The sequence below is a fragment of the Chelon labrosus genome (genome assembly GCF_963514085.1).
Source record: "Chelon labrosus genome assembly, chromosome: 8".
Taxonomy (NCBI): domain Eukaryota; kingdom Metazoa; phylum Chordata; class Actinopteri; order Mugiliformes; family Mugilidae; genus Chelon; species Chelon labrosus.
In genome coordinates, this window is record NC_140358.1 from 3,176,501 (window position 1) to 3,188,929 (window position 12,429).

Sequence of the window (12,429 nt, forward strand, 5' to 3'; positions counted from 1 at the left end):
TTGAGGAACAAATGATGTGTGCTTGAGATTTGACATTGTATCATGAGGCTTTAGCTTTTTGATGTGAAAACAATGTGTTGCAAACTGACAAGATGTGTTTTATAAGAGACATGACTACAGGAAAGGTGGATTTTTCTTTGACATCTTGATTTGGGGTTCTCTTTATCCCTCACAAAGAAAAATGTGCGTGATGATTCATTTCTGAACTTGGAAAGAGCAATTGACAAAATGAGTCTCATTGAACGGTCTTTTACTCTTTTCTTTTTAAGTGACCAGTACGATCTTCATGTGCATATTTCTTCAATTGTCACGGAGCATTATTTTGAGCTCGTACAGTAAAGATTTTTTTTTACACAGCCAGCAGGAGACATTATTGATAGGCATTTACAATTCCTCTGCTGGTCCAGTGAAATACAGCGTATTATAGCCTTTCTGTCTTCTGATTGGGAAATTGCAGAGGTGAAAGCTGCTGTTAAATCAGGTAAACATTCAGCACATTTAGTGCTATGAGCAGCAGGGCTTTTTGATTTTTGGTGTGGGGACCTTTTTTTTCCCTCCTCATCAGTTTGACTGAAAGTCTGTGAAAAGCAGAAATGACTGAGCTCACTGCCGGCGAATTTACACTATACTGTACATCAGAAAACGTTCCGATTCCCAACAAAGCTTTTGGCAAGAAAAATACTTGTTCTGGACACAGATGAAATGAAGAATTTAGAATTTAGATAACCTGGATCCATGTGCTCTTCCCTGCTGATGGTCATTGTAATCACAGTGCATCAAAGAATGAAACAAAGATTAATGAATGTGTGCTCAAGTACTGGTTTAGAGTTCATGTTCGTGAAATAGAAGATGGTGCAAGATTGCAAGGATTTATGCACAAATGTGTAGTACATTGTGTTAAAGTTAAACATTTGGCTGGAGTACAATGGCTCTGGAACGAAACCAGGCAACTTTCGGAGATGTGATCAAACTCAAAAAAGATCTGTGTGGGTGCTGAAATAGAGGCAGATGAATTTTGTGACAAAACAGCGTGGTTTGAAAAGCCTACTTGTGAACCTCAGTGTTTTATGACCAGATCAATAAGGACTGTAGGTTTGCCATATGTGAGGCTGCAGATCTATAGGAATTTAAGTGTTTATGGTTCCAAGCCATGCGGCAGGAGGACAGTTAGATGATTATAGAGTCCTTTAACCTAATGCTGACCCCACAGTGGGATGGAAAGCAGGCCTCTAGAGGCCTCGTGATAATCAGAATGTTTCTGCTGCTGGTCCATATAAGGATCTGCTTTCTACTCTGAGTCAGAGATGGCAGGCGTGTGTGTTTGTGCCCACTAATGCCTTTAATGTAATCATAGCCACTAACATGCAGCTGAGTAGAGTTCTATATGTCTTCAGACCACAAACAGGCGTAATAGCTGCCTGGAGTTTATTCATGCAGTACAAACATTTCTCTGAGCCTGAGCTGCACTGGAGTAAAATAAACTCATTAGTTGAGGTAAACACTGATATAATGAGTTAAAAAACCAAACATTTTCTGAGTGCAAAATAATCTGTCTGAGTCAAAAGTAAATGTCAGCAGGAGGGGCTGGGTACACCCTGGACAGGTCGACAGTCCATCAAAGGGCACAATAGAATCAATGGTGTGCGAAAAGGGAGAGTAAAGTGACCAACTTAAGTATATCTAAATAATTTATGAGTAATATGCTTGACTGTATTATGCTATAGTAGCACTGACACTTCTTGTTTTTCTTGCTTCCCCCACTGGTCTTCAGTCTTACATTATTAAGTCTTTAAATCAACTCATGGCATTATTTAAGCCCCAGCTCTACATCCGAGAATAGTTTTCTTGCCTACAATAAGACCTCTGGTGAAAGTATGGCCCAAAGGTAAAAACAAAATGTTCCCCAGTCTGTCTGCTGTAGACCAAATATAGACCTGCTGCCATGTTGATTTGATGTCTCGGCCAAGGTGTGTTCAGCCCTTGGGTCACTGTCCTCTATCATGACATCAACAAGACCTGCCACTGAAGGAGTAAGCTCTGTGTAATCTACTCTGCTGGGATCAGATCTGAGAGGAGAACAAAGCCGCTCTGTTCTCGCTATGTCCTCCTCTCCTTCATTGTCTGACGTCTATCTCAGTCAACCTCCATCTCACTCTTTTTGGGCATGTGGTGAGAAAGTCTTCTTTTCTGTCCATTTTCTCCAAATTACTAAAATCCTGTGATTGTAATGTATAGGTTCAACTTTAAAATAAGTTTAGGAATCGGTTCTTCTTGACAGCTTCTCTCACTGTAGCATGCACTGGAATAATTTAGATGGAGCCCTAGCTTGCCATGCACTACACAATGTAAAATTGAGACATATGTTTCACATTCACTGTCATTAAAAATGAATGTGATCCATCAGAACATGCCACACAACCACCACGGTCAGGATCTAAGAGAGCTGGAACAGAATCCAGGTAAATTGGGAGTGCTTCGAGTTGAGGGTACTGCAGTATTACAGTACGTTGTAGCAGATAGCACAGAGGCTGAGATTCTTTTAACGAGGAAGCTTCTGTCAAAGCCCAGAGAGGAAGAGGAAAGTAGGAAAGTTTGAGTAAAGTCTCCTGGATGGTTGTGATTCCATTCAAGGTAAAGGAGGAGGAGTGTGACAGTAATACATCAAAGATTAAGACGTAAAGAAGAGCAGCAGTGCTGATGAAAGATGGGAGGAAGAGAATTACACCTGCATCCGGGGGAGGAAACGGTAGTGACAAAGACTGAATGAAGTGTTGGGATCTGTCTTGAGCTGTTACTACAGACCCCAGAAAGTTACAGTGGTAAAGAAACAAAGTCAGGTTCCCAAAGAAACCTCTGTACAGACTGTTCTCAGTAGAAACATTAGAACAGTAGCAGCCAAAATGATGTTAGACTAAACTTTAACAACGTATCAACAAATTGGGAATTTAAATCAGAAAAAGCTCATACAAATCATTTGGTTGTTTTCCAGACACGAGTGACTAGTTCTTATCCATGGATATAATTATCAAACAACCTTTCACAGTCTCCACTAATCTCCAAATTAGAATTCAATAGATCAGGTCACTTTAGAGCACAGGTCACTAACAGGCGGACCATGGTCCTGGTGCGGACGCAGAAGCGGAGTAATGATTTAAATCAGGGCGCTTCTACTTTCACCAACGCGATTTTCAGTAGGGGTTAAGTGGATGAGGAAACGTATAGACCATTTGCAAGCGAGTTAAGCCATCCCACGTGATAACACTCAGCCAATCAAGTCTGTGCATTCCAGGCAGTAAATATTGGCACTTTACAGTACAGACAGACAGATGAGAGTTAGAGGACAGTTGCACATGAAAAGACGGTCGACAGAAAAAGAAAGATAGCAAAAGCTAGATAAGCCTTTAAATTACCCCACAGTGCAGTGAGAGAGAAACAGACGAGTGAGCCGGATAAAGGGAAGAGAAACAGACGAGTGTTCACTTGTTAAGACGTGTTGATTTATTGTCTGTAAAATTGGTTGAGACTGTTGAGTCAAGATGTGAAACAGAAAAGGGTAAATTCAAGCTTTTCCTCTCTTTATTTTATTTTTCTGAAGTTAAGCACTTTATTTGAACATGCACGATTTTCACATCTTTTCACAACATTTTTTTTTATTTGAAATGCAATGCACTCTTGTTTAGTTAATGGGAGATCATTATACATATCGGCAGTCATGCATATATGTTCAGTTCTTTGTTACATGACAACAAATATTGTCAACAAATTGTACTGAATTCATTTGATTTGACAGTCAGATTTTGTTGACACGCACATGATGATACAACTACTAGGCTATTTGAATATATTTCACACTAAATAGTCAGATCTGGGCCTCTTTAAAATTTAGTTGAATACCCCTGGTTTAGAGTATTCAGCCACTGGCCAAATCCAGTTATCCAGTCTAACAGCCACCTTGACGTGAGACTAAGCATCAGTTAAAGATCTGTTCCCTGTAGAAATTGGGTTGGCTACTTTCCAAAGCTTGACTTTACTTTTATTGCCATACAACAAGCATTGTAAAAAAAAAAATGTATTTGGTACAGCACAGAGAAAGACAGTTGTACACTGATCAGACAACATTATGACCACCTTCCTAATATTGTGTAGGTCTCCCTTGTGCCTCCAAAACAGTTGTGACTCATCAGAGAATGGACATGGTCCTTCAGAGGGTGTCCTGTGGTGTCTGGTAACAGAATGTTGTTAGTGGGGGCCTTTGGGTCCTATGGGTTGAGGGGAGGGGCCTCTGGATCATCCCACAGATACTTGATCAGTTTGGGATCTAGTGAATTTGGAGGCCAGGTCAACACCTTGTGCTGCTGTTCATGTTTTTTGAGTTGTTCCTATACCATTTTTTTGTGTGTGTGCCTGTGTCAGGCTGCATCCTGCTGGGGATGGCTGCTGCCATCAAGGAGTGTCATTGCTTTGGGGTGGGGGTGCCTGGTCTGGTCTAAGTGGGTGCTACATGTCTGAGTAAGATCCACATGAATGCCAGGTCTAACAGTTTCTCAGCAGAACATTGAATTGTCACCAGATGGTCAATGTTATTTACTTCTCCTGTCAGTGGTTTTAATGTTGTGGCTGATCAGGGTATATGTCAGCAAATATAGCAACAGTAACAACAGCTAATTGCTACATGACAGCTGGGCAAACTACTGATAGATATTATGTGATATGATTGTAAGAACAAAAAATCAAGAACAGCTACTAAATGTGTTTTCAGCTTGCCAAGAACCTCAGAGTTTCTCTGCTGTCCAATATACAGCCGCAAAGATCCTCAGTATGACTGAAAGTTTAATCTGAACTCTGGGATATTAGCTGGAGTCTCCCCTCTGCGCCTGGGGTCCGCTGTGAGTGTTATGCATTTGTATCATCCTGGGCAGGGCAGCTGTGAGGGGTGGCAGCCCTGCTGCCCAGATATCCATTTCAGATTCAGTCAGGTGTTGCGGCAGTGACACCTCTAGTTGCTCTTAAAGATTGCAATCAGTGACCTCTGATTTGGGTAACCCGGTTGTCACGCTGTGCTGTCTTGATGTATTGGGAGCCAAGGCACTATCCAGGGCTTTGGAGACGGAGATGGAAAAACTGGAAGAGGTGGTGGTGGTGGTGATGGGGCAGGCTGGGACAGCTTCAGTAGAGTTGACTCTTGCTATTACACTGAGCCACACTTTTCTGTATATAAATAAAACAGTAGTGCTTTTAAAGGGGCAGGTTGGGGGCTGCAGGGGGCGGGGGGTTCACTTTCAGTTATGGCCTCAGTGAATAGTAGACAGGATGAGAGTTATTTTTTTTTCTTTTTTCAATTCTACTGTTTTCTAGAAAGGATTACTGTGTATTTTCAGCTTTACATTAAAACAGATTCTAATACGAGCAGACATGTTGAAGAAAAGTTCAAGGTTCCTGAGTATTTTCTGTTGTCGAAAAGAAACTTTTCATGAGTGCCAACCGGATTTATAGGTATTTCTCAAGCAGCAGCTGTCCTCGCTTCTCAGGTGCTTAGAGAGCAGAAATTTGTACAATATCTTTACAATATATATATATATATATATATATATATATGTTTATATATCCCAAAAGGACGAGTAAGACAACAATGACTTTACAGCAAACATTGCTTTTAGCCTTCATGTTTCATTGGTTTTGCTCTATCAAAAAGTGTGCCAGCATGTCCCTGAGGATGGGTGCTGTTGTACCCAGGAGAGTGCCATCATGTTCTAGTTGCGATGCCAGGTTTTGTTGTTGTTCTTTTGGGAAATAAAATGTTCAGCACTGTCATTTTAGTGTTACATAGCCAGGACTGGTGTACTTTGTCTTGTGATGGCATATTAATTAGTCCGCTACTGACGGCGAAGAACAAATATTGGTGTTTAATATAAGCAAATGACATGCATCTCTACGAGTTTATATCTCTGTGAATCACATTAAATGCGTTCAAGTGATATTTTAGAATTTTACATAAAAATACTCTGTCCCACTGTTTAGAGCATGACAGAAAATCACACTGTAAACTCTATATATTGTGTGATTATTCAAAGGCACTTCAACAAAATTTACTTTGTTTCCTATAGCTCATGACAAGACAGCTGTATTTCTGTAGCTGAGAGATAATTAACTTTTCTTGTTTTTACACACTGTGGTCATGCAGTTATGTGCAGACAGTTTAGATAACATCCTTTTAGTTATTTATTACAAATGGATTTTGTGCGACTGTGATTAAAAGCTGACTGGCAGTCAAACCTTTTTTAACCTGTTTTTTTTTTTCTTTTTCTTTTTCATATCATGCTGTGCTACTGAGGTGATTCATTTAATACTCAGCAGTGCTTCGTTCTGCTGACACTGTCAAATGAAACTGAAACGATGAAATAGCAATGTAGCTGCTGAATTCTGAACTAGCAGAGGATCTTTGATTTTCAGGATTTGACTGTGATGCTGTCGTCTTTGTATTCATTCGTATAAAAAGGTGTTCTGTATCTGTTCCCTGCCACTGAACCCTGGCTCCAGCTGTAATATACCTGTGCAGTATCGAGCTCCACTTTCAGTCTCCGTTAGCCTTTTTTCCAGTGGCTACAGGCCTTTGATTATGTAAAGGCAGCGTATTTTATGCATTTTGAAGCAGAATGACACGAATGCACGAATAGCCCGCTAAATTATAGAACAGTACGGTCTGCTGTACTGGCATCTTTGTTGCAATCACACACCTGCTTTTATTTAGGCATGACACAAATTTTGAGTTTTTTTATATACATGTAATTAACAGCTGCACGTTCCCTCAAAGTATTTAATAATCATTCTGCGGCTAAAACAAATCAGGAGTACAGGCCTCACCTGAGTGTTTTACTCGCATTCGCTACTAAATATAGATGTAACTAAAAAATGTATCAAGGAGCATGTGCAGACATATAATAAAATGGAGTTATTTCCTCAACATTTATTTATTTGTGGCAACCCACCTCTGTGAACATTGACCACCACATATTAATTTCACTATTTAACGGCGCATCAGCCCCACTTTGCCCTGCTCTCTCTTCCTCTTTTGTTTCAGCCTGCTATTTAAAATCGGTTTGCCTGCCAAAGAAATTAATTCTAAAGCATCCTTCAAACACTGTTAAGTAACAACAAGCCTCTAAACAGCTCTAACACCGGAGCTGGTATATTACCATTGTATGCATCTACAAAAGGCTGAAAACAGAGGAGATTCTTCCAAGCTAAAGTGTTGCAGTAATTTAACAACATACCATTAAAAGTGAGACTTTGACAATAGCTGTATCTATAAAAGTCTTGGCATTGTTTTCAATAACAAAGCTCTACACTCACAGGAAGACAACCTCCTGCAACTGTGTTGTACTATTAGGCAAATTGATCTAATAAAATAAATCATTTTGACTCAACTAATACAGCAACTTTAAGCCCTCTCACATGTACATTTTCATCCAGGTGGGAACTTGAACCCCACATTCTATGAACAGTTCAAGGCAGTTAGTAAGAGGCAATGGGTTTTCCTAACCAGCATTTTTTCCCACATGGAGCCCACATAACCATAACCTTTGTTACAAGCAAGGCTATAGAGCAGTCAAAGCCAGACAGCAAAGCAAACCATGGGAAGTCTAAATCATTCATGGACGCATTTTTATCAAATATTAACTGTGGCCTGCATGGAAATGCCTCTAGACTCTGACTCAAAGCCACTACCATCTAATAGCAATGGAAAAGATACTATTAGATTTTTTAGTCTTACTATATAGTGAAAGGAATATTGATATATGAGTTTAAAAGTGAGTAGATGAAAATATTCAGCTGCTTTCTACAGAACCTTCTGTCCATGGGAAACGTCATTTGTTTCTCTCATAATATTGACAAAAGCAGCATTATACTCAAGCATACCAGTGGGAGTCTTAAAGTTGATGTACTATTACAACACTCCTTGAACGATGTTTACTCGGCTTGTAATGGGACGTTGCGCTGTGTTGTTGATTGGATGTGTTATTAATGTAGAGTTCAGATGACTCTGAAAGAGACAATTATAAGATTGCACATGGGGGGAAAAGGAATGATTGGGTCATACTTGGTAATTAAGCTGTACTAATTCAGAACGAATTGAGAAACTGTGTCTATTTGAATTAAGCTTTTCTTTCTCACCATGGAGAAAGCCGCAGTCAAGCATGAATTAATATTCCAGCCTTCCTTCTTGAGATTGGAACTGCCTTTAGAAGGTCTCTTTTTAGAGCGGCTTGTACGAAGGTCAAACTTTTTGTTGTGTTGTAAGGTGTCAAAACTGACAAGTACACAAAACACTTACAAGTGGGGGCTTCGTTGTTCATTCTTGCTAAAATCACACTATTCCAGCATATATCTATGCTCAATGTGCTGTATCATCTCACAACCAAAACACAAATACGCTTGAAATGAGCAGCAGCTGTTATATCTCGTGCTTTCTTTAAAGAGGAAAATATCACATGTTGATAGCTGAGCCTCCCACACTGAACTCGCACTACGGTTCGAAGGTGTCCTGCCGAACAAAACCTAAGCTAATTAGAGGTGAATAATATGATCCAAATGTATTTTCCACAGCATTCTAATAAAACAGAGGCGTTTGTTGGCTCTGGCTATGCAATATAATTAATTCTCAGTGTTGAGGCCAAAATTAATCTTGGTTGATCTATACATTTATTTATAACTAAATTTTGAAAACACATGTTTAAATGAATTTGTTTATTAGAACTTAATTTTGTTGGTATTTTAGCATATGTATTATGGACTGCTAATTTAGTTTAACCCTTAACAGGAATAAGCGGGTACAGAAGATGAATGAATGAATGAATAATTTTGTTTATTGTTGGTTGCCCCTCCTTTTTTGGGTCAGACCTGCTGCTTGCAGAGATTGAGAAGCAATTTAGGACACCTGGGAAGAGTAATGCAGACACTGGTGAGAGTGGGAAGCGGGACAGTTTTTTGACTACAAAGGGCAGATCGCAGAAATGTTTTTCATTTCCTTTTTTTGTAACGCTAAGCCTATAATTCGCTGACGTGTCTTTTTTTTGTTGTTGTTATTAATAAACGGCATCCATGCTGAAGTGATGCTGGATCTGCGACTGTCTTTTGACTGCGTGGTATTGATCTGCTCAGTAGCGGCTTCTGAAAGTTTGAAAGAGAAGCCGTAACACTCAGACTAAGTAGTAACAGCCATGTTGTTTTGAGCTGCAGGTCAGCTCTATTCATTGTTAAACAATTCTATCGATTGCTATTGTTTTTTGTTTTTTTTCATTAATGTTGAATCTGATTTAACTTCAATACTTAGTGCTGATTCAAACCGGAAATGCACCTGTATTATTGATCTGCTACAGGTTGCATCTTATTTAAGATTGGGACTTAAATGGAAATCTGTTGTTTTGTTGTATAGATCTATATGTGCAAACACCTTACAATGTGTAAAATCTGTGACAGTTTTTGTTGAGACGTGTCATGTCAATGCCGTGGAATGGAATTTGCTTTCAACAAAATGGCTGCGATTGGTTGTAGAACTACCCAGTTACATGCATCTGCATTTTCTTTCTCTCAGTACATGACACCACTATAGCACCCCCACCCTTATTGTTAATATGTAATGTTTTTTCCTAAAACACTTTGTGTGTATCCTTTGAAAGACAGTTATTTAATACATGAGCCATTTTATATAATACTGCATTATTTAATTCTATATTTTCTCCCTAGCTGCTTTTTCTCATTAGGATTCTTGTCTCTTACCACTGTCAGCTGGAATAGTTGGAAACTGGCAGGGAAAGTGTATGTCATGTTGCTGAAACACTGGCTTTGTTTTATTCATACTGTCATGCATGCATACATGTGTGATGCAAACAAAACAGGAACCAACAACATGGTGCTGTTAGTGCTCATAAACTAAGTTTAGTGTGTTAGACTAAAGTTTAAATGTCTTTACTGGTATATGAAATGACGCTCAGTCAAAGATTGGGTGTGTTTTGTTAAGAAAGAGCAGATGATTCAGCTGATGACACAAATTTGGAACTGGGAGTTTGTCGACTGGTGATTGATGATTTGAATCGGCAGCGTTTACGGGGCAGTCTCAGCTTTTTAAAATAGCGTCACAGATAAAATGGCTGAGTTTGTTTTTGCTAGTTGAGTAATTACCCCACCATTCCATTTGCATCCAGATGCGTCCCACTCAGCTTTCAAACTGTTTGGATAGACACTTGAAGAAGTTTGGGATTTTACCAGACTTAGTGATTTTGTATTGTGATACTCACTGGAGCTGGAATTGACTAAATGGATTGGACAGATTTCTACTGAGTTGTGTCTTATTCCCTGAAGTACCATTATGACTAAGGCATGTTGGTTTAGTTAATTTGACAGAATATAATGGCCATTTCCTAATTAATGCTTCCACTCCCCTGTGTAGACATGCACTGTCAGGATACTTGAGAGTGTGTGCTTGCATCTGTGTGCATGGCAGTTTGTGTTTGCACAACTGTGTTTGTATACACGTGTGTGCATGCATGTGTGTTCCAGGGCACGCTCCTTTGACGTAGCTGACCTTCATATCCCCAGGGAATGCCAGCAGCCATTTATCTTTTATTCATTTTGCCATTTGTGGCCAAGGCAGCCTCTCTGGCACTGACGCTTGTCAAAACAGACCCTGCTCCATCATGCAGCATGCTGCAGTCTGCGCCCTAACAGCTGATCCAGTTTCAGGGAAATTATTGAACTTGCTGTTTCGATACCAAAGATTTCACCAGCCACACTCACAGGTCTGACATCCAAAGCAAAATTTGCAGTTCAGTAGATCCTGCGATTGGTCTGTTACCTGCTGTGGCTGGTAGAAAAGACCTTACCATCCACCACCATTGTTGTTCACGTCCTGCTAGATGCAGAAAGCTTCAGACGGAGCATGCAGCACAAACATCTGTCAGCATCTCCATCTGTGTCTCACTGACAGGTGTACCTGCTAAAACAAACTGAAGCATTCTTCCAGAGCCTTTCGCTCATGTTTATTTCTCTACACCTGGCTAATTTCAGGTATTTTGTTCTGTAGTAATTAGAAAACTGCAAGAGGAGATTTCCATTTTGGACAACAATTCTGTAGTCCATAAACTATTATATGCTTTGACAACACAACATGCAGAGTTGGGTGACAGAAAACAAAATGATGCATCTCAGTAAAGTCTTAGACATCCATGAAAATATTCAGTGCAACGTATGATTGATTTTACACTCTCTGAACTCTACTGAAGACCACCATTCCTCCAAAACATAATCCCTCATTTGATAATTGTGTTTGTGAGAGCATGGTTTCTAATATACTGATCCACAGTCTCCCATAGTTACCATCTGGGTTGAGAGCCGGTGACTTCAGAGGTCATACCATATGATTTGCATCATTTTCATACTCAACACTTGACATCTTCTACTCTGTATGGAAAAGGAATGCACACATACTAATCAGGAGCCTTCACTTTTCAATCCACCAACAATGTGACAGATGTTATATTTGTGAAGGCAGATCACTGGCGTCAGAACGCCTCTTTGTTTTCGTGAATTTAGGGTATTGTTGTCAGAACTGAAAACAGCTGGAACAGTTTCAGTTCTCCCTCAAGAAAACACAACACCTTAAAGCTCACTAACTAATCAGTTTAATTCACAGTTAAGTCTATTGTTTACACTAAGGTTTTGTGCATGAAATGAAAATTAAATTGACTCCCGTATTTTTTTTTTTCCCAAACCAAATAGAGACTCATTGCAGTTGTATCTCACGTCTGTCTCACTTACAACACTGAATATTACGTAAATGCTAGGAATAAAGTTCCTGCACCTTGGGGGATATTACAAGGTCACACAGAACTTAGATGAAAATGAAAATGACTTGATAGCGTCTGTGAAAGCCCATTGATTTCCCTGGCAGAGTGTTAGGAGTACTACTTTCAGCCTCTCATGCCCAAATGATGGTTAGCGTTGGGATTACATCAAGCACCTCATTTAAATGCTCACTGATTGCTCAAGTTGTTTCGCTGAAGGAATGCTGGATGAAATTTATAAGACAAAAATGAGATCCTACGCATCTGATAATGACACGTCATTGGTTCCTGGGGTTGCTCTGATTCCGCTTAACTAGTCATCAGCTCTCAGTCAGCACCCAGTTCTACTGAGCGGAGGCCTCATTACCGCGCTCACTAAATCATTCTCGCCTGATCATCACCAACAAAGTTCATTTGTCTTGCACAAGACTCCACGTAGCAGCTATTATTCCACATTTTTCCCCGAGTTGGTGATCATGCCGTACAATGTGTCAGAGATGTCACCATCCTCCCCTGAGAGTTGAGAAGCAGCCCAGCAAACAACAAAGTTTTCCTTGTGGGCTCGTTGACATCAGCTAATATAACTGTT

At 39.9% G+C, this 12,429-nt stretch overlaps 1 protein-coding gene across 1 annotated transcript in view; it reads left to right on the plus strand.

Annotated features, from left to right (window-relative positions):
* The window catches only part of fstl5 (follistatin-like 5), a gene marked incomplete at its 5' end in the record, with an annotated part of 136,280 nt that overhangs the window by 45,534 nt on the left and 78,317 nt on the right, over positions 1-12,429 (plus strand). The gene's annotated exons all lie outside the window — the stretch shown is intronic.